The sequence below is a fragment of the Lonchura striata genome, chromosome 35 (genome assembly GCF_050655825.1).
Source record: "Lonchura striata isolate lonStrDom1 chromosome 35, ASM5065582v1, whole genome shotgun sequence".
Lineage (NCBI taxonomy): Eukaryota > Metazoa > Chordata > Aves > Passeriformes > Estrildidae > Lonchura > Lonchura striata.
In genome coordinates this window covers 6278070-6303397 of record NC_140737.1, presented here as the reverse complement: position 1 = coordinate 6303397, position 25328 = coordinate 6278070, and the positions used below count along the sequence as shown (strand labels likewise).

At 51.1% G+C, this 25328-nt stretch overlaps 1 protein-coding gene across 1 annotated transcript in view; it reads left to right on the top strand.

The window, feature by feature from the left end:
- LOC146764316 (uncharacterized) overlaps positions 1–25328 on the top strand; it is a 198864-nt gene that overhangs the window by 100084 nt on the left and 73452 nt on the right. The gene's annotated exons all lie outside the window — the stretch shown is intronic.

Sequence of the window (25328 nt, the reverse complement as noted above, 5' to 3'; positions counted from 1 at the left end):
AAATCTGTAGTGATAATTTATTTTGGCCAGTGTTTGGAAACTTCAAGGACTGGATTTTCCAGGCATTAAACATTTATGTAAACTCTAGAGAACCTTTTGATATGGAAGAGAGCAAGTATGCTGCTCTCTGGATAGTGGGGGAAACAAGAGCAAAACTTTTTGCCTGAAGCACCCAGGGAGGGAAAAAGAAAAATAAAAAGCCTCAGGAAGTTCCAACTGCACCCCCTCTACCATACATCCCTCCTCCTCCTCCACCCCCACCAGCACCACCCACAGTCTACCCCAATTTAGATCAAGGGAGAGATTTTGATAACCAAGAGGTAGAAATTCCAGAGCCGGTCCCTGAGGAAAATCACTGCGTTACTCGTAGTCTAACAAGGGGGGAAAGAGAAAGGGAAGGGCAAGCCCTATATCCATGAAGAGAAGTAGCTTTGGGAATGATCCCTAACCCCAGTGCTGGTCAGCAGGGACAACCAACCCAAATTCTGGGAATAGGTTATGTGGAGGTACCTCTCAACTCAGGAGATGTGAGGGAGTTCAAGAAAGAAATGGGAGCATATGGGCCAAATATTAAAGGAATTTTCTGACCCTATAGCCTGGGACTTCCCATGTGAACAAATTCAGAATCCAGCTGAGGTGGCAAAGTACCTGAAAGATAAATGCCATGATAAGTCTAAGGAGAAAAAGATCATTGCAGTGAGCCGGGCCCTGGCATGTGCTTATCACACCCTGCTAGATACTGTAGGGCAGCAGACAGAGGAAGGGGGGCAGGGAGATAAATCAGCAGCGATCCCAGTCACTCAGGCTGCAGCCAACAGCCCCGGCTGGAAGCCAGCAGCTAAACCAGACAGTGAGCCTAAGCCAGCAGCTAAACCAGACTGTGAGCCTAAGCCAGCAGCTAAACCAGATTGTGAGCCTAAGCCAGCAGCTAAACCAGACTGTGAGCCTGAGCCAGCAGCTAAACCAGACTGTGAGCCTCAACCAGTGGCTGTTGCTATGAGCACAATGGGCCAGTGATGCCTCAGGCCATCAGGACAGAGATGCCACCTACAAGTGGGCACGAGAATGAGGGGTGGATCTAACCATGGACAGTATTTCTCAGGTGATCCATGACTGTGAGACCTGTGCTGCCATCAAACAGGCCAAGCGGGTGAAGCCCCTGTGGTATGGTGGGCGGTGGTCCAAGTACAAGTATGGGGAGGCCTGGCAGATTGACCACATCACACTGCCCCAGACACGCCAAGGCAAGCGCTACGTGCTCACAATGGTAGAAGCCACCATTGGATGGTTGGAAACCGACCCTGTGTCTCATGCTACAGCCCGTAACACCATCCTGGGCCTTGAAAAGCAGGTCCTGTGGAGGCATGGTACCCCTGAGAGGATTGAGTCAGACCATGGGACTCATTTCAAGAACAGCCTTATCAACACCTGGGCAAGGGAACATGGCATTGAGTGGGTGTGCCACATCCCCAACCATGCACCAGCTGCAGGCAAAGTGGAGAGGCACAATGGACTGTTACAAACCACCTTAAAAGCATTGGGTGAGGGATCTTTCAAAAATTGGGAGCAACATTTAGCAAAGGCGACCTGGTTAGTTAACAGCTGAGGTTCCACCAATCGAGCAGGTCCTGCCCAGTCTGAGCCCCTGAATATAGTAGATGGAGATAAAGTCCCAGTGGCACATGCCAGAGGTTTGTTAGGGAAATCAGTGTGGAGCAATTCTGCCTCAAGTACAGACAAACCCATTTGTGGGATTGTCTTTGCTCAGGGACCAGGTTGTACATGGTGGATAATGCAGAGAGATGGAGCAACACGATGTGTACCTCAGGGGGATCTGATTGTGGGGTGAGACTCATGGCAAATATCACTGTTTGCTGGATGTTGCTGCCAGTGTCTGTACATGAAAACATACAGACATGAGACAGAAGGAAATGTGTGTCAAAGGTTTGAGCAAGTGAAATAGAAGGAAACGTGTAAGTGTCAAAGGTTTGAGTAAGTGAAAGAAGTTTTTACTTGATGGAGTTTTTACATGATGTTGAAGATACAGAGATAAGGGGTGGAATGTCCAAGGGTGACATTATGGTGTTTGTATCTCCAATCGTGTGTTCTGTTTATGTTTGATATTCTGTTCTGTGCTCCCAGAACTGACTCAGAAAGTGAAGGTTTGTTTTGCCTTGTTATCAGCCGGTTCACCTCCCCCCATGGTCTGCTGTCTAGAAGAGGCCAGTGCTGGCTGGCTTGCTTGCTTGGCTTGCTTCTGCTTTTGCCTTTTCTTCCTAGTTAGTTTAGCTGAGCAGTCCAGTTCTTTCCCTGGACTGTTTCTTTTCCCTTTCCCTTTCCTGAATACCATCCAACCTGCTCTGGACTGGGACCTGGGAACCCCGAGGAGCACCGGGAGCCTGCGCTCTGTGATCTGCAGCAGCCATCCCCAGTGCCCAGAGCAATCCCCGGCGCCCAGACCCGGAACACCATCCCCAGGAGAGACTTTCTGGATTTGTCATCTCTTCAGAGTGGTAAAGGAGTTTTGTTGACATCTGGTGTTGTTCATTTTTTTGGTGCTGGGAAGGGTTTTGTTTGTTAAGTAAACAGGTTCTTTTCCACTTCTCTCAGACAAAATTCTTCCTGAATCAGGTGGGTGGGGAGGGGCCGTGGGGATTTGTTTTCTGGGGGCTCCTTCCAGAGGTTTTTCTCCCAAATTTGCCCTAAACTAGGACGAATATTTTGCTGCCCATCTCATGGCTGGAGAGAGTGAAAAAACAAACCCCGTTCTAATCATATTTTGGTTCCAATTACTTTCTGTTAGTATGGAGCAGTTACTGGCTATGTTGTTTGAATTCATAGTGTCTTTTAGAGTGCAGGCCTGTATGTGTTTCTGGTCCCTAGGGTTTTTTGAGATCTTAATCCCTCTATGGTCCCTAGGTTTATTTTCTTACCCAGGAATAGCTCTGGTATTGTCCCTAATACGTAGTTTTTGCAGTAGAAGGGCACTGACCAGAATATCCATCAGGTTGGGCTTGGGTGTAATGGCTTTCAGGAGTTTATAAAGGTGCTGAAGTCTGTTCCAGGAATGCATGGCTCATGGTCATGGTTGTGCAGCCAGTTTGTTAGAGGGGAAGCAGGGGATGAGGCTTTTCAGCCGTTGCTTTCCTTCTTCTCCTCTGAATCTCTCAGCCCCCTATTAGAGAATGTTCCATTTCCCCTGACTGTTAAAGAGACCATCTTCCTGGTGTTTAATCTGGTAAGCTTTCTCTCTACAGTCTGCAGTCTCTCTAGAATGAGGGCTGAGATTTCTAGAGGGGCTGAAGAGACCCCTGACCCAGGAGTAGACCCAGGTGTGAGAAATCCTGAGTGGTGTGGGAAATGGGGGGCGCGGGAATTGGCACATAGACCGTTTTCCCACATTCAAATAGATTTTACTGATTTGCCTAAAGTAGGAAGGTATAAACACTTATTGGTGATAATAGATCACTTGACTCACTTTGTAGAGACATTCCCTACCTCCAAGGTAACTACACAAACAGTAGTAAAAATACTATTAGAAGAGATAATCCCTTGCTACAGACTAGCAGAAGTAATAGACTCAGACAGAGGGCCACACTTGCCTCTAAAACAATTAAAGAAGTAGTTACAGCTCTAGGAACAAAGTGGCAATATCATACACCCTGGCATCCACAAAGCTTGGGTAAAGTGGAAAGGGTAGATGGGAAAATTAAGAAACAACTAACTAAATTGATGTATAAAACACAGTTATCTTGGGTAAAAATGTTTACCTTTAGCCTTGTTAAATATAAGAATTCAGCCCAGAACCGATATTGGAATTTCTCCATTTGAAATGCTTTATGGGACGCCTTATGACATGGATTCTCCTATAGATCACCCTGAAATAAGTAATCAACAAATTAGCCAATATGTCATGCAACTTGTGAATTAGCCAATATGTCATGCAACTTGTGAAGGCTCGGGAAGGGCTTAGAAGAGCCGAGTTACTAGTGCAACAACCTCCTTTAGACCTAGCAATCCATATTATAAATCCAGGTGATAAGGTGTTAATAAAAAACCTAGAAAGAAACCTCACTACCCCCAAACTGGGAAGCCCCCTGTGTTGTTTTACTCACTACAGAAACTGCAGTCAGAACCGCCGAGAAGGGATGGACCCATGTGAGCCGAATAAAGGGAGCAATTCCTGCTGCTGCCCAAGAGCCCTGGAGAATAACCAGCCAGCCCGGAGACCTCAAGGTCACATTTAAATGGACTGAATGGACTCAGTAAGAATTGTACGAACCAGCTGGTAGAGTGAGATACTGGACTATGGATATCCTATAACTAATGATTTTAGAGTATATTGTACAAATAAGGATTGTGATTGTTACCCTTTTGTATGCTATATTTGTAAAATTTGCCAGGAACGGTGGTGGGTCCATAGTTACAGAGGCACTCCTCCTAGGGGTATTTGTAAAGGTGTTATCAGTTAGAAAGAGAACTGACAGAGTCAGTCCTAAGGATTGGAGAAGAGAACGGGACCCTACCAAGGGAATCCCAAGAGTGGTGGGAGGTGTTTACTAAGGGGGCCAGACCTGAAAATTGTTGTTTCCACTCCATTGAATCAATTCCCCTAATTGTTCAAATTATCAAAGAGAATTGCTGGAAAACTTTACCTGGGATTCAGTGTGACTCACCACAAGTGAAGGATAAAAGCTGGGAATCATTCAAAAAGAGGCAACAAAAGCAGAGTTTGGGTCCTCCTGAAGAATATCCTTGCTCTGAGAAGATGGTGCGCCTCGCGGCCCGGAGTAACCGAGTCGGCGAGCGAGGCAGAGGGATGAGAAGCGGTGGAGGAAAGAGCCCTCAGACTGGGACAATTGAAAGTATTTCAAGAACTGCCTCAAGGATACTGATCTCCCAAGGGTAAAGGTGAGCCAGGCAATAACATGTCAAAACAAACACTGGGAATGGGGAGATAATGATAATCAAACCCTGGGGCGGTTTGGACTCCACCCTTGCTGGCAAATCCTGTGCCTATTAGTTATATGTTGTACCTGGCCTGTACAAGGGGACTATGCACACCAGCCATTTAATTGGACTCTGACCAAAACAGACCAAGGGAAAGTTGTTAAGCATAATGCCACCACTGTAGCTCCCATTTTTTTGTTACTAACAAAGACTTGGTAAACTCTATGTGGGGATGGAGTAAACCTGAACTCCAGGCTACCTATTGGTGTCCTGGTTCCAATCCTGGGAGGGGATATTGTCATTATCCTGGGGAATATCTGTGTGAGTATTGGGGCTGTGAAACCATAGCAACCGCCTTGGCTGTCACCCATCCAGATAAATTTTTAAAGACCTCATGGTACCCTGAGGGGTGCAAAACTCCGGGGTATGGCACCCAAGGAGAAATTCTGTATAAGGGGGATTGCAGGTCCTGTAATATTGTTGTTACAAAGTTTAACTTTCAGACCTTACATTTTTAATAAAATCATAGACATTGTAAAAGGAAGACTAGAGGCAGCTCATCTAATGCTTATTAGAGATAGGTAGGAAATATTGCCCAGGGACTTAGAAGTAGATGAAACCCTGGTCTTAATCTACCAAGAGTTAAAGCATTTTAATGAACAAATTGGTAAAGAGAAAAAGGGGGTACTGTAATAAATAAAAAGGTCTTTGTTCATCAAAACGAGCGATAAAGGAGATAAGAATTTGAACTGAATCGGGAATTCAACTAGCATAGAAGACTCTGTAACTAATTATATACAAGATAACTTTTAGGCCAAGGACAATCTGCAAGGAAGATGAGGAGCCTTCATTCCTATGACCACCAAGGGCAGAAAAAAAGACCCCCCCAGGAACCAATTGCATTGGCGCAGAGTGCATCGAGAGAAAATACGTCAACTGGAAATAAAAAAGGGACTATAAAACCAAAAAGGTCAAAGGGGGAAGGTGCGCCGTGGCAGAGCAGAGGCTCCCTGGCCACCCAGCACTGTTCTTTTGCTTAATACCGCTTGCTTAATAAATTCTTGTTACTTGATTTATCTATAATTAGCCTCCCCAGTTGAATTTTTCCATAACACCCCTGGCCCAGCAGCAGGGGACAGGGGGCACGGCCTGTCCCCCTGGCCCAGCAGCAGCCCCGTGCCCTGCCCAAGGTGCTCCCAGCAGGGGCTGAGCCCCAGAGGCAGGGGCAGACCCCAGTCCCGGGTCAGCGTTTCTGCCCCGTCCCCTGTCCAGCCCAGCCTGCCCCGTGTGCGCAGTGACCGCTGGCACGGGCTGCCCTGGACACTGTGACCTGCTGGGGACACTGAGAGCTGCCCCGCTGTGACACTGCCCTTGGGATTGCACAGGCACCAAACAAACCCCAGCCAGCACCGCCCCTTGTCATGTCCCAGGCACCAGGGCACATCCCAGCCCCGCTCCTGGTGATGTCCCAGGAACCAGGGAACTTCCCAGCCCCGCTCCTGGTGATGTCCCAGGCACCAGGGCACATCCCAGCCCCGCTCCTGGTGATGTCCCAGGCACCAGGGCACATCCCAGCCCCGCTCCTGGTGATGTCCCAGGCACCAGGGCACATCCCAACCCTGTTCCTGGGGATGTCCCAGGCCCTACGAGTGTCCCAGGTGTGGAAAGAGCTCATCACACGGCTCAGCCTTGACCCCAAACCAGCAGAGGCACCACGAAGGGCAGACCTGCGAGTGCCCCAGTGTGGGAAGAGATCCGTGCGCTGCTCCAGCTCCATCCCCCACGGGAGGATTGTTCCTGGATGATCCCCAGTGAGCCCCGGTGGGCAGAGCCCTGGTGACCCGTGGTGCTGCTGATCCATGTTGGGAAGACACCTGGCTGGGGGGCTCCACATCCTCCTGGTTCCCCGTGGCCTGGATTTTCTTTTCATTTCTCTTTGCCCTTTCATAACTCTTAAAAGCAGGTAAAAATAAAGATGTTGAGCTAAGACAAGGATGGGGACATGGGGGGGTCTTGCAGGGGATGTGGGGGATGCTGGGTTTGAGGGACTTGAGGGTTCCTGGGAGGGACCTGGGGGTTGCTCAGGGCTTTGGGCACCCCAGGCTGAGCGGCTCCAGTTGCCCTGGGAGACCCTGGTGGAGGTTCTGGGCAGCTGGTCAAGGACCCCCTGCCCTGGAACTGTCCCCATGTGCCCCATCCCAACGCCTCGTCCCCCTGCAGCGGCTGCCCCATTCCTTACTCCCCTTCCATACTCCCCTTGCCCTGCCTGTTCCCGTGTCCCCCCTGTCCCGTTCCCATCCTGCTCCCATCCCAATCCGGACCCCATTCTTGATCCCTGCACCGTATTCCCTGTCCCTGTCCCCATTCCCATTCCCTGTCCCCATTCCCATTCCCTGTCCCCATTCCCGGTGAGACATTAATTTTGAAGAATTAAGAATTTTAGCAAAGTTAAGATGATAGTTAAATTGGATGTTGCTGACTTATCGGAAGTAGATAAATCGGCTTTGTTCATAGTTAACAGTAGCTGGATCTTAGATAAGATATCCAGGATCTATTAACTCATTGCTTGCCAGCTTTATGTTTGGGTAGCTGTGCTTATCATGAGAAACAGGATGTGATCAACAGATTTCAGGGACACAAAAACAGTTGCAGACTTCCCATTCTTTAGGAATCCATTAAGCACAGGGAAACGGCAAGGATTCATTTGTCACGTGTGCATGGGAAAGGCAGAAAGGTCAGAACGAGGAAGACTTATTTTACTTCTTCATTTTGGAGAACCTTCCCCAAAATGGACCCCCGAGTCATTTCAGGGAACAGAACCACACATGCTTAATTGCCTTTTTGCCAATTAGCATATGAAGTGGAGCAGAGGAAGTGACAGGGATATGAATATGCATTCATATTTTGTGTATTCAAGACTTCTGTAAATAAAAAAGCTTTCTGATACCTGTGATTTTTGCAGTGTGCATTAGGGAATTATCCCACGTACTGCCCGGCTGTCTCAATAAACATACACTTTCTAACTTTAAACTCTTAGAGAGTTTTTGTCTGTCTCAGGTGGAGATCGATATTAGATTTATATTCATATTTTAGTAAATCATTGTCTTAAAGAAGTCCTAGTATGTGTATTAACATGTCTTTTCTTAATATTCTAGTAATTATTCTTGCATTGCTTCAAGATAAACTGGTATGATTCAAAGACTATCCACTGAGGTACACATAGAACATGGATTTATCATAAGCAAATTGCAGTTGCAAAGTTTTTTCACTGAAATTCTGCCACTTGTCATAATTTCAAAAGTTAAAAGTCAGGTATTAAAGTCAATAACAAAATTTCTAACAAAGGGAAAAAAGTATATGGTTTGCACTAGATAAAATATAAATACAGAAAATGTCTCCCAACCAAGTTCCTTGCCCTGATCAAAACATCTCCCAATCAAGTTCTTCACCCTGAACCTGGCTGGTAAAGAAAAATATTATCAGTAAACGTGTATGAAAGTTTGCATATGTTAGTAGTATTCAAAATCCATGTTCTGTTCCTATTATTATTTCTTATACAAAGAAAAAAGGGGAAAGGGGTTGGATTGAGGGTACACCCTCCTCCCCTCTGAGTCTGTTCTCATGTTTTACAATAAATCCTACAACAGTACAATACAGCTGCCTAAAATATGGACACTGGAAACCACAAACAGCATTACAAATTATCACCTGCCTCATGGACAGTTCATATAAGGACTTGATTTGTTTACAAATTATTTCTCATGTTTACAAACAGGTTTTCTGTTTACAGACTGTTTTCTGGGAATTCGGTTTTTCTCCAAGGGATCAAGTGCTGAAAGGTTGTTTTTTAAAATTGGGTTTTTCTCTAAGGGTTAAATGGGCTCAGGGTTAAATAGCTTTCTGCTCTTAGAGATAAGGTCAATTTGTAACCAAGAAGCATTATGCCTGTGGCCTGAGTTCTCCCCTAACAGTTCCTGGAGGGGAATGCTGCAGCTCCAGTGTAAATTCGATGCACGCTGTCCTCTGTCCCCATGTTTGCAAAGGGCCCTTGCAGATGGGTGACAGAGAACAATACACAGAATTTTATAAAGAAAAGAAGGGTGAGGTGTTACCATGATTGACAGGGGGAACTCTGCTTGGGCGGGGACTGTGCCTCACCTGCTGCTGTCAGCGCTGCCCGGGCCCCAGGGCTCAGAGCAGCATTCCTGCCCTGGCCCACACGTTCCTGGTCCGTGTCCCACGGCCGTGCTCAGGATGGCCACCATGTGGGACGTGTCCCGAGGAGGCCGTGCCAGCTTCTGTGGAGGCCCCGTGCCCTTCCCGCCGCGGCTGCGTCGGCAGCTGCGGGGGCTCCTGCTGCTCTGAGCCCGCAGAGCAGGGCAGCGTTTGCTGATGGGCTGAGCCCTTCCTAAAGATCCTGTTGGGCTGTCTGACACACCTGGGGCAAGGCATTCCTTCCAACCTGGGCCACTCTGGGGGGCTGGGGGTGGCCCCAGGGCAGGTGGCAGTGCGTGCAAGGGCCTTTGGTGACACGGTGCAGCATGGTCACTGTGGAATGGAACAGGACAGGGATTCCAAGGGCCCTTGGTGACACGGTGCAGCATGGTCACCGTGGAATGGAACAGGACAGGGGATCCAAGGGCCCTTGGTGACACGGTGCAGCATGGTCACCGTGGAATGGAACAGGACAGGGATTCCAAGGGCCCTTGGTGACACACTCTGGCAGAGGTGTTGGCAGTGACAAGGCCACGCCAGAGTGCTTGGTGCACACGACGAGACAGGACGGGAGAGAGCGGTGCTGTGAGGAGCCCTCGCACAGCCACTCGTTCCTGGCTGACCCGGAGCTTTCCCGAGGTATTACTCCTGCAGGTGAGCTCATGGCCAGACCAGAGCACTTGGTGACCCCTGGCCTTCCTGAGGCATCTCTTCCGCAGCTGCCCTCGAGGGCAGACCGTGGCATTTGCTTTGCACCATCCTTGACAGGAGTCTCCTGTCCTTGTGGCTGGAGCCCCCAAGAGCAAAGTGCAGGACTTGCTGTCCTGTAGCCTTGCCAAGACTTCACTCTTGCAGGTGCCCTCAAGGCACGACTGCAGCACTTGCTGACTCGAACCTTTTCCTTTTCACCTTCTGCAAGTAGCCATGAATCCAGGCAGTGACGCAGAGCACAGACCTGCGAGCGTACCCAAGCTGGGCTGGGGCAAGGAGGAGAAAGAAGGCCCTGGAGCTGCCCCAGCACAGCAGCCTGAAGAGCTGGAGCAGTTCCAGCCACTGCAGAAGGGTGAGTGGCAGAGCTGGGCTGCAGGTCTGGTGCCTGCAGCCAGCTTGGCCCCATCCCATCCCATCCCATCCCATCCCATCCCATCCCATCCCATCCCATCCCATCCCATCCCATCCCATCCCATCCCATCCCATCCCATCCCATCCCATCCCATCCCATCATCCCATCCCATCCCATCCCATCCCATCCCATCCCATCCCATCCCATCCCATCCCATCCCCTGGGGCCATGCCCATGGACAGGATGGAATAGGGGCCGGGCAGACACCCCACAGCCGTGCTCCGTGCCCTGGGCCGTCGCGGGGCTGTCCCTGCCTGGGCAGCGCAGGGCTGGGCTGTGTTCTCCGGCCTCTCCCGCAGCCCCTCAGCTCGGGCTGCGCTCGCTCTTTGCCAGGTGCAGCCGTGCAGCGCACACGAGAGCAGGAACGCACCCGTGGCCGCTTCCGCAGAACAGCGCAGGTACCTGCAGCCATCCCCACCTGGGCTGGGCCTGCTGGCACTGCTCAGCCCAGCACTGTGCTCAGGGCACTCCATGCAGCATCCCGGGCTTCTTGCCCTTCTGCTGCAGATGGTTTGCAAATTCATGAAGCGGATTCGGGAGGAAGAGAGCAGCGCCATGGGCACCGTGCTCAGGGCGTACTCTCCCATCTTCAAAACCAAGAGCAGCGCTGCCCTGCTGGATATGCTTGTGGAGGATGGTCCTTCCAGCCCAAAGCAAGTGAGCAGCCTGTGGCCTGGCTTTTCTCCTCCCAGCAATTGCTTGGCCTCCCAAGCCACGCCTGCTGCTCCCTGGAAGCCTTTGAGGCCATGGCAGTGTGGTGGCAAGGGAAGCACTTCTCTGGGGCAGCTGGGCACATTCCTTCCTCCGGCAGCTTTCCAAGTCTCCCCTTCCTTCTCCAGGTGCCCGCCATGGTGAGGTTCATCCACCAGTGGCTCGTGGCCAATGAGTTTCCTGAGTACAATCTGTACAGGCCCCTTCTGGATCTGACAGAGGCACAGCCCTCTGACGTGGTGATGGCTCTCCTGCGTGTGGCCCCATTGTGTGACAGGTATGGGGCCCAGCTGCCCAGAGGGCTCAGGGCTCAGCAGCCCTTCCCCCTGTGCAGCCTGTCCCAGGTGTCTGACACAGAGAATTCCAGGGCCCTCTGGCTGCTCCCTTTGCCAGCCCTGGCCCCTGCCGGCGCTGCCTCACTGAGCTGCCTCCCGGCTCTCTGCCCTCTCTTGGTCGCAGTGCCTGGGACGGAGCCCGCGCCCTGTGCTGCTGCCTGGGCCCGGCCCTGGGCGGTTCTGGGCTCCCGCCGGCCGCTCTCCCATGACCGGCCTGTGCCTTTCAGACCCTGGAGCACCTGAACTTGAGTGAGTGCCGGGACAGCGTCCTGCAGTTCTTGTCCAAGCACCTGCAGAGCGAGTGCAGGGGGAGGCGTCGCTTGGCACTCCGAGGCCTCGTGGCGCTCGGCACCACCAGTGTCTCGGTGAGAAGAGCGCAGGGGCTGAAGCCGTGCTGCCAGCGTGGGGCTGGGGAAGGCAGTCCCTGGGGCTTGGCTGGCCTTGGGGCACTGGGGCAGCTGCTGCCAGCTCTCCTGCCTCCTGCTGCAGCTGCCCCAGGGCTTTGGCACAGGCCTTTGGCCCCTGGGCCCTGTGGCAGCAGGATGGTGTTTCACACACTTGTGTTCCACAAGTAGATGGCCATAAGGATGTGGAGCCTGCATGAAAGGCTCGTGGAGCTGCTGCAGGAAGATGACAGCGCCATGCTCAGGATGACCACGGTTCTCCTCAGGGGTTTGTTCCTGTGCAATGGTGCCCCAATAACCAGCGCCCTTGCCCTGCAGCTGGCTGAGGCGCTCCTGCCACTCTTTGACAACGTAAGGCTCTGCGCCTCCAGCCACGGCCAGCGGGTGCTGCCCGCACACTTTGTGCCCTGTGCACTCACAGGCTGTGCCCAGGTGGGCCTGAAGCAGCTGACGCTGAAGCCTTTCTTCCTTCCTTTCCTACAGGAGGACAGCCAGGTGCAGTTGTGCTCCATGTTTATCTTCCGGGAGATGCTGGATTTTTTTCCGGAAGAGGAGAGAAAGGCCCTGAAGGCACACGTGTGCCAGAGCCTGCTGCCCCTCTCCTTGCACTGCCACGATGAGAACCAGCGAGTGGCAGAGGTGAGGACTCGGCAGCTGCCGCTGGCCCCTGGCAGGGGCTGGGCTGGCCCTGCCCTGGCGCCTCGCAGGCTGCAGCTCCTGCTGGCCCTGGCACAGGGACACAGGTCTTGTGCCCTGGGCTGTGGGGCCATCTCCACGTCTCTGCTGCTCTCCAGGCTTCTCAGGAAACACTGCTCTGTGCGGCCGAGTTCCTCAAGAGGAGGGATCTTGTACAGCTGGTGAAGAACCAGAAGCTGTGGCAGTTCCCCGAGTGCCTGGTAAGGAGGGCCGGGAAGCCGCAGCCCCAGCCTGGAGCAGCCCCTGAGCGCGGTGCTCGGTGTGCGGGCTGGCAGCTGTGCCCCTGCCCGCTGCTGCAGCCCGAGGCCGCGCGGGCTCTGCTCCAGGCTCCTGCGGCCCCAGCCGGGTGCCCATGGAGCCCCGGCCCGGGGGGCTGCGGGGCCAACCCTTCCCTCCTGTCGCTCTCTCCAGCTGGCAGAGGACAGCAGCAGCGTGGCCGAGCACCTGCGCCGGGCCCTGCCCTACCTGCAGAGCCCACAGGAGCCCCTGCGAGAGGCGGCCGTCAGATTCATGGGTGAGCCACGAGCCGGGCCAGGAGGGCGTGTGGGCACAGGGCTGGCGGCGCCGCTGGCAGGGAGCTGTGCCCTGGGCCTGACAGGCTCTGTGTTCCCAGGGACGGCCGGGCGGCACCTGAGGGGGAGGAAGGAAGAGCTCCAGCTCATCTCTGAGGGTGACCAAGGGCAGCGGGCTGCACGCGGGGGCTGCCGGGGGAGCTGCGAGCCCTGCCCCGGCTGCGGAGGGCTCTGCTCCCTGTGCGGACCAGGGCCGGCGTGGGCAGAGCACACAGAGTTTTCAGGGCACCCGGGGGATTCGTGGCCAGCAGCTTTGGGCTGATCCAGCTGGTCCCTGCTCCCTGCTGGCCATGGCCAGAGCCGGCTGGGATGGCCCTGGCACAGAGTCCCCTCGGGTCCCCTCAGATGTGGGAACTGACCATGGCTCTGTTCCTCTCTCTTTCAGCCCTTGAAGGCATGGAAAATGACACCAGCGTCGCCGTCGCAAGCCTGGCAGTACAAACATTGTGCATCCTCCAGGAAGCAGAGAGAGCTCCATATTCCATCTTTGACAACCTGCATGATCGGCTCTGCAGGGCATGGAGGAGACGGCCTCGTCTGTCGGGGCTCGGCTGGCTGCGCTGCTGGAGCTCTGCACAGAGCTGATTCCACAGGCTCTGTCTGCTGGGGCCGCCCGAGCCAGCAGGAATGTTTAGTTTCTTTAAGATTGTTCTTTTCTTTCTTTTTGTTTTTCTTTAGCTTTAAATATAGGATGTGTTGCTATAGACAGATTCCCAGGATCTTTCTTTGGCTGCCTAGGCTCTGCAGGGCCGAGGGGAAGAGGGTGAAAAGGGTTCCTGGGCTCAGCAAGCTGCCCAGGCATGCAGGGTTGCAGGGAAAATGGCCAGAAGCCCCTTGGCCTTTGGTGGCTCTGCTGAAGCCCTTGTGCTGCCCACAGAGCAGATGGGCAGGGGCTGGAGCTGTGGGGATCACTGTGAGAGCGGTGCCTGGAGATGGCCACAAGCCCTGTCCCAGGCAGGAAGCGCCATCCGTGTCCTCCTGCCCGTGTGTTGCTGGCTGGATTGCTGAGGGCTCCCAGGTGCCTCTTGCTGGGGCTCCTCTGGAGCTCCTGTGGGGCTGCGGCGCTGCTGCCGGGCAGGTTGGCCGGGCTGGGGAGACCCTGAGGGGACGGGGCCACGAAGGGATGAGGGGCTGCGGAAGCCCTGACAGGACAAGGCAGGGGGAAGGCACGGGGGGGACGTGTGAGGGAGTGGGTAACGTTGGCTTGGGGAGGAAAGTGGGTTGGAGCCAAAGAGACCACTCACCCCGATGTTCGTGTGGCAAACAGAGCACGTTTATTCTCAAGCCCTTCCTTCTAAAGCCTTTGAAAACCCGGTCTGGATGATTTCACTACTCTGATCTCTGTGCCCCTTCAGATTCTGGCCTGGGCAATGCCTGCAGCCTTGGGAGAGATGTGATGGGCCAGGCCCCTGTCAGTCAAAGCAGGGCTGGTACATTCACCCCGTACAAGCCAGCCTGCACGGTGACACGGCAACAGAGTGCGAGGCACAGCTCCGGGAGCTCCCCGTGAACCTCAGCTCTGGGACCACTGTCTGCCCCAAGCTTCAGGGGCTGCAGTGGGAGCCCGGCTGGGCTCTGCCCTGGGGCCATCCTGCAGGGACAGCTGCAAACAGGGAGCATTCCCTGCCACAAAGAGCCAAGGCAGGGCTGCAGGGCAGCTGCTCCAGCCCCGACTGCACTGCTGAGTGCTGTGCTCTAGGGCTGGGGCTCCCTTCACAGGGGACTGCACTGGTGTGCCAGAGGAGACACAGAAGCTGCAGCTTCAGCCTAACTGAGGTGGGTGCGTGGGCTGGGAAGAGTGGGGAGGCTCCAGGGGATTCACAGAGCTCATCCTGCTGCAAGGACGAGGAAAAGGGAGCGTGAACTCAGCAGTGAGGAGAGCTGGGGGCTGGAGAGCAGCTCTGAATGACACTAAAATCCCACCGGACCTCTGAGACATTGCTGCTCCTCAGCCAGTGACAGGATGAGTCCCTATGCCTGGGGCTCAGCCTTCCTCATGGTGAGGGGCACCAGGGAATGCAACAGTGTGATGGAGACTGGAATGGGCTGGGAACTCTCTGGGGGAAAAGAGGGAGCAGTTGGGGAGTAAAAGGCAGGTGGGGGAGAGAACAGTTCAGAGAAGGGCTGAGCTACAGCTTGAGCAAGCTGCAAAAAGTCATTTGGGGTCATCCCAGATTGATTTCATTTCAGAAGTTATTGAACAAGTTTATTTTTTGGGTGGCTGCATGTTTTCTCTAGGAGGTGTACACTCTGCAGACTTGAGCTGTGTTGCTGAAATGCTCAAGCCAGTCTGTGCTGCAGGGCACCCCATTTCTCCTTTGGCTGATTGCAGCCCGGTGCTGAGCTCCAGCAGGGCCCTGGCAGAGCCCAGAGCAGCCTCAGCACCCGCAGAGCCCGGCTGCAAGGAGAGAAACCAGAAAGCCCCATCAGCTGAAGGCTCCTGTCCCCTTGTCCCAGCCGCCCGCGGTGCCCAGGCCATGCTGGCCGTGCCAGAGCTGTGCCCAGAGCTGCCCATCACTGCTGCTTTGGGAGCAGAGCAGGAGGGCAGGACATGTGCCCAGCCTGCAGCCAGCCACGGCACCTCCAGCCCTCAGCAGCTGCCCAGAGCAGGACGCTCCTGTGCTCGCTGCCATCTCCCCAGAGCTCTGATCCCACCATCCCCAGCAGACAGGACCCACCTCACGCCATCCCCTGCTGGAAGAAAAGCTGCTCCCAAACGATGCCCTCAGCCTTCTCCAAGGGCACGGCCCATCCACGCCGCAGCTGCTCCCAAGCACTTCCTGATCTGTTAGAGGGAATGCCGCGGGAGACAAGACTCATGATATCATGATCATCAAGTCTCAGTTTATTGTAACAGATTACACAGTTTATATATGTTCGTTAATTAGCTCATACATATTGCAAAAGCCAAGCTCATGATTGGTTGCTATGTGATTTGTACTATTATCTTAAAAGTATCTTTGTGAATGATACTTGCCTGTCCAGCTGGCCTTGCAGTTAGAACAGCTTAGTACTCCTTTGTTCTTCTCTATCTACTTCTACATACCAAGCAGTTTCAATATCCTGCTTTCTGCACACCATCTACTCTTCAGGGCCATGCGAACTTTGCAGCAGTCACGTAGCCCTCCCTATTTGGATTAATTTTACAGTATCATGTCCCTTGTCGTTCAACCATTCCTCTGTCAGGCTCTCTTCATCTCCCCCGTTTTCCTTTTGTATAAGAAGGTGTGCATTCAGCATTTTTTGCAAAAGCTGCTGCATCAAGCCTTGTAAGCAAGCAAACACACAGGGCAAAACAAGCAAAAGTATCACAATTATGCTTAGAACTATTATGCCGTATTTGATAATGTCTCTTAACTATGGTCTGATCTCTAATCCTTTTCGCTATCTTTTTAAACCTAATCTATCCTCTACCTTTAACTGTTGAGTTAGCTCGGTCAATTTTCGTATTTGCTTGTGGATAGATGTAGAGTGATCAGATAAGTTCATACAGCACATTCCTTCAAATTCTTCACAACTATGACCTTGGGCTAGAAGAAGTAAATTAGTGGCAGCTGCTCTGTTTTGCAGAACTGCATGACAGATACTACTTATATTTGTGGCAAACTCACTCAACATTTTAGATGGAATACTAATTTATTTTTCTGTCCAGTAGGCTAGGATTTTCAATTGTGTGAGAGCTTGCACTGAAGCAACTCGTGGGGTGAAAAATGAGGTTATATTACAGAAGTGCACCCCACTTCATATTTCTCATGTTTTTGATTGTTCTGTTTAACATGAAAGGAACAAACTTAATTCTAAATACAAACTATATTTATGATAAACTTAATGTTATGCTTTTGATTATCTAATTGATTGTCCCTCTTTTTCTTTTGCCATTGAAAAGCAATGGTAAAATGAACAGAAAAATCACAGGCATTACTAAAACTCATTAAAACTTAGCAAAAAAGTCTATAACATAATTAAAAACACACTTATGAAAAAACCCAAAGTCTACAATCTTCTGTGGGTGAAACACAAATCTTTGCACAATCCACTTTTGCTGTGCATCCTCTGATTTACTTGTGGAGAGATTAGTGTTCTCTTGAAATTGATAAGTTTAACATTCTTCAATGAAATCTATCTAGATTCTGCACCTGCTAAAACACAAACAAACTCAACACTCCCCACAGGGACTGGAGGGTCCTCTCTCAATTCTGTTTCTTAAAATTTGCATGAAGAAATGGAAATATCAACATCTTTGTTATAAACATGAAAAAACATCAAGAACAAAACAATTCATACAGTAAAGAAACTAACAACAAATAAAAATCAATTAGATAATACACAATTAATATTACATATAAAATCACAGTTACCAAGTGCTACACTATCAAATTGTCATCTCAGAGTCTGCAGCAGCTGATAAACCTTAAAACAACAGAGATTTGGATAAAACATGTCCGGATCATGTCTCTCCAAAACTCCCTTTGAGGTTCAGCTGCCCTACATGGTCAAATTGTCAAGCCAAAAGGACTTGAATACTTTTTGATGCAGAAAACACCTGGGTCAATCACACCATCCACGTAGAGCCAGAGCTTGGCCAGAGCTCAAACTCTAATTGGAGGATATGTTTTAACACATTATAAAACAAAAGTCCTAGAAATAACAGTTATAAGTAAAAAACCTTATTATTAAAAATTTATCAAACTATCAAATAATTGAACCTGTCTAAAATCTCTTTCAAGACAAAAATTCTCTAAATACAACAAACCCTTTCTTCAGAAATCTGAAAATTTGAAGTCTGAAATCTTGAACTAAAATTTGGACAATGAATTTTTAAAGGAAGATGAATTGCAGCTGCATAAAAGATTGGATAAAGAAAACACATGAGTAGTTAAAAAATCAAAAACACAGGATCCTGAAAAAACATCTTGTAATCAATCACCGAAAGAGACAATAAAACATATGAAAACTAACTGTAAATACTATAACAACACCTTAATACCTTAATACCTTAATAATAATTCTTATCACAAAAATCAGACAACTCACATTTTATGATCAACCTATTAACAAGAAATGTTTAAAATAGTTTAAGACAATCCTTTTAAAGTACTCATATAACATTAGTAACAATCACTACTTATCATGACTTACAAAAACTTAACAATCACTATTTATCATATTATCTATAAAACTTAAAAATCACTATTACTTATATTATTATCTATAAAAACCCAAAGACAGAGATTACAAACTCAATACTAAAATTCCATCAGATGACATTTTCTCAACTCTTTGTTTGCAGAGACATTTTTGGTAATTAAATCATTACTAACATTTCTATCTTTATACAGTGATTTTTATCCATATCATATTTGAAATAACATTGATTCACATAATGTTCATCCTTCTTGGTATCTTGGAAAACACTCGGTCCTGCTGTACTTTTTCATTACGTCTTCTGACTCTTGTAAGAAATTGGGAAGATGCTGTTGAAATTTTTGCTGTAGTGTTGCGGTCCCGCCACCGGTGGCGCTGCTGCTCTCGGCGTTGTCGCTGCCATGGCAACCAGGACTGTGCCGCCATCTCCGCCGCCATTGCTGGGCGCTGCGGGGAGATGAGGGGCGGCGCCGCCTCGCTCCCGTCCTTGTTGTGTCACCTTGTGGATGGGAGAAGAGACACCCCCGCCACGGCCGCGCCCCGCCTGCTCCGGCTCCAGCACGGCTGAGCCCCAGGAACGCCCCTCTCCCCCCTTGCGCTGCTGCTCGGCAGCAAGGAGCCTTCCGTCTCTCGGCTGATGTCCGCTCCGCCCCGGGCTCGCCTCCGGCTCGGTGCTGGCCGGCCCCGCTCTGTCTGGCCCCGCGCCTGCTCCGTTCTACCTGATTCCCGTTCACAAAAAGTGAATTTGGGATCCCAGTCCCGTTGCCATAAAGCAATTTGGATCTCAATTTCCAGCACCTCAATGCTACTAGTGTCTATGGGAGGTACAGGCATTTCAGAAGCAGAGATGGGAATGGGAAAATTTGTGAGAACCGGAGGGTTTGGCTCACTGGAGAGAAGCGAGGGTTTACATTCCTTATTTTTCTCCAGAGCTGTCCGTATCACTTCCACTGCCCTCTTTTCTGCCTGACACATTAGCAATTCGTTATCAACCACTCTCCAAAGTTTACTCATTTTCTTGTCCGGTTTATCCTCATCTAACACTAATTCCCAGAACTTATCCCTAAATCTTCTCCATTCTGAAAGTTTATGAACACTATGGGGGTTAATGAAAAAGCCGTAAGACTCAGCATGATGCAATAGCGAAGGGAGATCCTTATCTAAGTCAATCCCCCTAATCTGCCTTTTTCTAAGAGAAGCACTAAATAAATCATATGCTGCTTGCCTTTCCATGATTACGTCGGTACCGTTGCTGGCTCCTTCAGGCTTCGGCAGCACGTATCGGCTGAGCTCGCCGCTGCGGTCACTCAGGGCGCGGAGCAGAGAGTATCGGCTCTTTCGCCATCCTTCCAGCCGCAGGACCCGAACCCCAACGCAGCACCTCTCTCGCCTTAGGCTCGGATCAGGTCCCTGCTTTCGGGCGCCAGTTGTTAGAGGGAATGCCGCGGGAGACAAGACTCATGATATCATGATCATCAAGTCTCAGTTTATTGTAACAGATTACACAGTTTATATATGTTCGTTAATTAGCTCATACATATTGCAAAAGCCAATCTCATGATTGGTTGCTATGTGACTTGTACTATTATCTTAAAAGTATCTTTGTGATCGATACATGCCTGTCCAGCTGGCCTTGCAGTTAGAACAGCTTAGTACTCCTTTGTTCTTCTCTATCTACTTCTACATACCAAGCAGTTTCAATATCCTGCTTTCTGCACACCATCTACTCTTCAGGGCCATGCGAACTTTGCAGCAGTCACGTAGCCCTCCCTATTTGGATTAATTTTACAGTATCATGTCCCTTGTCGTTCAACCATTCCTCTGTCAGGCTCTCTTCACTGATCCAGACTGGGCCCCACCTCAACGCTTCCTCTAGAAAAACAAACATCAAATTATGGAAAATAGGTTACAGACAAAAAGGGGAACAAGAAAAATGGTCAAAAATCTTATCTCTGTCAGGACCTTAAGGAAGGCCCAACCCCTGCATGCCAGGGAAAAACCCACCATGGGTGAGGGAATCCCAGGCTTTCTCCCTTCCCCTGCACGGCCCCCATGGTGATCCCAAAGCAAACAAGGGCAGTGGAGCAGCCCAAGTCCTTCCTTGCCTGCAAAGCAAAGCAGCCCCTGCACAGGGTCTGGAGTCCCACCTCTGCTCCCACCATGGGGGTTTGTTTGTGTCGGGCTGGCTGCCCCAGCCCAGCCCCAGCCCGGGGCACGGTGGGTGCTGGGGGCTGTTGGCAGGGCCAGGAGCCCACTCCCATTTCGTACCCACCCCAGCCCATGCCCCAGCCCTGCCAAAAGCAGCCTGGCAGCCGACTGAAGGATCAGCTGCATCCGCCCCAGCAAAGGGGGAACCTTTGGTTCCCAGCCAGGCTGTGCAATGCCCAAATCTGGGAGCATCCCCCTGCGTGTGGACTCATCTGCAAATTCCCTGTGGAACCTGGCTTTGAAGGAGATGTCAGAATCAAAGTCCACCATCTTCAGCCTGCCGGTGGTCAGGTGGAGCAAGAGGTTGTCATCCTTGTCATCGTCCTCGCTGTCCCCAGCAGCAGCAGGGCCCGACCCTGCTCGGCTTCCGAGATCAGACGAGACCGGGCGCTCTCAGGGCAGTGTGCCATGGGCACCTGGCAGCCCCCCAGCAGCGCACTTCAACCCACCCCAGAACCCTCTGGCACAAGTCCTGAACATCACGGGGGCCCCACACAGCCAACAGGGATGCCCATGCCCACAAGAAAATCCAAAGACAGACCAGAGAGATGTCCTAGTTTAGGGAAAATTTGGGAGAAAAACCTCTGGAAGTAGCCCCCAGAAAACAAACCCCCACGGCCCCTCCCCACCCACCTGGTTTGGGAAAATATTTTATTTGAGAGAAGTGGAAAAAGACCTGTTTATTTAACAAAAAAAACCCTTCCCAGCACTAAAAAAATGAACAACACCAGATGCCAAAAAACTCTTTCACCACTCTGCAGAGATGACAAATCCAGAAAGTGCCTCCTGGGAGTGGTCGCCCGGGTCTGGGTGCTGGGGATTGCTCCGGGCACTGGGGATGGCTGCCGCAGATCAGAAAATGCAGGCTTCTGGTGTTCCTTGGGGTTTCCCAGATCCCAGTCTGGAGCAGGCTGGATGGTATTCAGGAAGAGGAAAGGAAAAGAAACAGTCCAGGGAAAGAACTGGACTGCTCAGCTAAACTAACTGGGAAGCAAAGGAAAAAGCAGAAGCAAGCCAAACAAAGCAAGCCAGCCAGCACTGACCTCTTCTAGACAGCAGACCATGGGGGGAGGTGAGCCGGCTGATAACAAGGCAAAACAAACCTTCACTTTCTGAGTCAGTTCTGAAAGCACAGAACAGAATATCAAACATAAACAGAACACACAACTGGGGACACAAACACCATAACGTCACCCTCGGACATTCCACCCCTTATCTCCATATCTTCAACATCATGTAAAAACACCATCAAGTAAAAACTTCTATCTTTCACTTACTCAAACCTTCAACACTTACACATTTCTTTCTATTTCACTTGCTCAAACCTTTGACACTTATACATTTCTTTCTGTCTCATGTCTGTATGTTTTCATGTACAGACACTGGCAGCAACATCCAGCAAACAGTGATATTTGCACATGAGTCTCACCCCACAATCAGATCTACCTGAGGTACACATTGCGTTGTTCCATCTCTCTGCATTATCCACCATGTACAACCTGGTCCCTGAGCAAAGACAATCCCACAAATGGGTTTGTCTGTACTCGAGGCAGAATTGATCCACACTGATTTCCATAACAAACCTCTGGCATGTGCCACTGGGACTTTATCTCCATATTCTATATTCAGGGGCTCAGATTGGCCAGGATCTGCTAGATTGGTGGAACCTCGGCTGTTAACTAAGCAGGTGGCCTTTGCTAAATGTTGCTCCCAATTTTTGAAAGATCCCCCACCCAATGCTTTTAAGGTGGTTTTTAACAGTCCATTGTGCCTCTCCACTCTGCCTGCAACTGGGGCATGGTTTGGGATGTGGTACACCCACTCAATTCCATGTTCCCTAGCCCAGGTGTTGATAAGGCTGTTCTTGACATGAGTCCCATGGTCTGACTCAATCCTCTCAGGGGTACCATGCCTCCAAAGGACCTGCTTTTCAAGGCCCAGGATAGTGTTATGGGCTGTAGCATGAGACACAGGGTAGCTTTCCAACCATCCTGTGGTGGCTTTTACCATCGTCAGCACGTAGCGCTTGCCTTGGCGTGTCTGGGGCAGTGTGATGTGGTCAATCTGCCAGGCCTCCCCATACTTGTACTTGGACCCCTGCCCACCATACCAGAGGGGCTTCACCCGCTTGGCCTGTTTGATGGCAGCACAGGTCTCACAGTCATGGATCACCTGAGAAACACTGTCCATGGTTAGATCCACCCCTCGGTCTCGTGCCCACTTGTAGGTGGCATCTCTGCCCTGATGGCCTGAGGTATCACTGGCCCATTGTGCTCATAGCAACAGCCACTGGTTGAGGCTCACAGTCTGGTTTAGCTGCTGGCTCAGGCTCACTGTCTGGTTTAGCTGCTGGCTTAGGCTCACAGTCTGGTTTAGCTGCTGGCTTAGGCTCCCTGTCTGGTTTAGCTGCTGGCTTCCAGCCGGGGCTGTTGGCTGCAGCCTGAGTGACTGGGATCGCTGCTGATTTATCTCCCTTCCCCCCTTCCTCTGTCTGCTGCCCTACAGTATCTAGCAGGGTGTGATAAGCACATGCCAGGGCCCAGCTCGCTGCAATGATCTTTTTCTCCTTAGACTTATCATGGCATTTCTCTTTCAGGTACTTTGCCACCTCAGCTGGATTCTGAATTTGTTCACATGGGAAGTCCCAGGCTATAGGGTCAGAAAATTCCTTTAATATTTGGCCCATATGCTCCCATTTCTTTCTTGAACTCCCTCACATCTCCTGAGTTGAGAGGTACCTCCACATAACCTAGTCCCAGAATTTGGGTTGATTGTCCGTGCTGACCAACACTGGGGTTAGGGATCATTCCCAAAGCTACTTCCCTTCATGGATATAGAGCTTGCCCTTCCCTTTCTCTTTCCCCCCTTGTTAGACTACGAGTAACACAGTGATTTTCCTCAGGGACAGGCTCTGGGATTTCTACCTCTTGGTTATCAAAATCTCCCCCTTGATCGAAATCGGGGTAGACTGCTGGTGGTGCTGGTGGGGGTGGAGGAGGAGGAGGGATGTATGGTAGAGGGGGTGCAGTTGGAACTTCCTGAGGCTTTTTATTTTTCTTTTTCCCTCCCTGGGTGCTTCAGGCAAAAAGTTTTGCTCTTGTTTCCCCCACTATCCAGAGAGCAGCATACTTGCTCTCTTCCATATCAAAAGGTTCTCTAGAGTTTACATAAATGTTTAATGCCTGGAAAATCCAGTCCTTGAAGTTTCCAAACTGGCCAGAATAAATTATCACTACAGATGTGTTTTCCTCCTTATACTTTTATACAATAATGTATCATTTTTGCCCTAGCCTTCCCTTTCCTTGAAGGATATTCATCCCAAGATTTTATCATTAGACCTAACGGACTGTCAGGGGGGATCTGGGGAAGCGTTACCGGGGTCCCCGTCCCCATGGAAGCAGAGGGCTTGCTTTTCCTCTGTCCCATCTCCCAGGATACCTTCAGGCACACACACACTCGTGGCCCCTGTTGGTGCCCAGCCCCTCGCGGGCTCTGCAAACCGCACTACTCAGAGCTCTGCCCGTGCCTCGTCCTACAAGGACGTCTCACGCGTTATGTCCTGGGATCCCAGCCCAACCCAGCGGATCCCCACTTTTATACTCACGCTGTCCTGCGTCTTCGCCCGGCTTTGTGCACAAAGATTACGGGGTTACTGGTATCCCTTGTGCTCAATACCGAATTTGGGTTCATCGGTAAGGGTCTGGGAAGGAAAAGCCTGCACCAGGGCCGCTGCAGAGGCAGCGGGGCGCCTCCCTGATTAGGAATTCCCACCCGTTCACCCTTATCCGAGTCACGGCACCAAATTTGTTACGGACAAATTCAACTGGGGAGGCTAATTATAGATAAATCAATTAACAAGAATTTATTAAGCAAGCGGTATTAAGCAAAAGAACAGCGCGGGGCAGCTGGGGAGCCTCTGCTCTGCCACGGAGCACCTTCCCCCTTTGACCTTTTTGTTTTTATACGTCCCCGTTGACGTATTTTCTCTCGATGCACTCTGCATGGGTGCAATTGGTCGCTGGGGGTCTTTTTTTCTGCCTTTGGAGGTCGCAGGAATGAAGGCTCCTCATCTTCCTTGCAGATTGTCCTTGGCCTAAAACTAAACTTGTATATAATTACACAGTCTTCTATGCTAGTTGCATTCCCTACTCAGTTCAAATTCTTGTCTCCTTTAACACTCATTTTGATGAACAATGACCTTTGTATTTATTACACCCACTCTCTCCCAGTGCCCCCCAGCGTGTCCATCTCTCTGCTGCCCTCGAGCTCCCGGCCCGGCCCCGGCCGCCTGCTCCCATCCAGCTGAGGTGGTTCCAGGGCCAGCAGGAGCTCTCTGTGGTGGCCACCAACGTGGTCCCCAACGGGGACTGGACCCACCAGCTCCTGGTGCTGCTGGAAACCCCAACCCGGGCCGGGCTCACCTCCACCTGCCAACAACATCAGCCTGGAACAACCTGTGAGCCGGAACTGGGGTATGGGGGAGGAACTGGGGGCGCTGCGAGAGCCACTGGGATGTGCTGGGAGCACCTGAGAGGGAGTTGGAGAGAGCCTGGTTTCAACTGGGAGACGAGGTTGGGGGTTTGGAAGGGCTAAGAAGGGGTTTGAAGGATACTGGGGAGGGTGGGATGGGGTTCTGAGGGTCCTGGTGGGCACTGGGAAGAGACTGGGAGAGGATTTGGGGGTCCTGGGACAGTGGGGGTGACTGTAAGGAGGCTGTGGGATCCTGTGAGTGACAGGAGGGGCTTTGGTGGGTCCAGGGGAGGTCAGGAAGGGATCAAAAGGGAGGTTTCAGGGGATCCTAAGTGGCCTGGGAGTGACCTGGAGGGTGCTTGGAGGGGCCAGGGTGTCTGTGAGAGTTTTTGGGAGATCCTGACCCCTGCGGACCCTCCAGAGATGCTGCTGGATGCTGCCGCAGCAAGATGCTGACAGGAACTGGAGACACCCGAGTTGGGTTCTGTCTTCCTGGCAC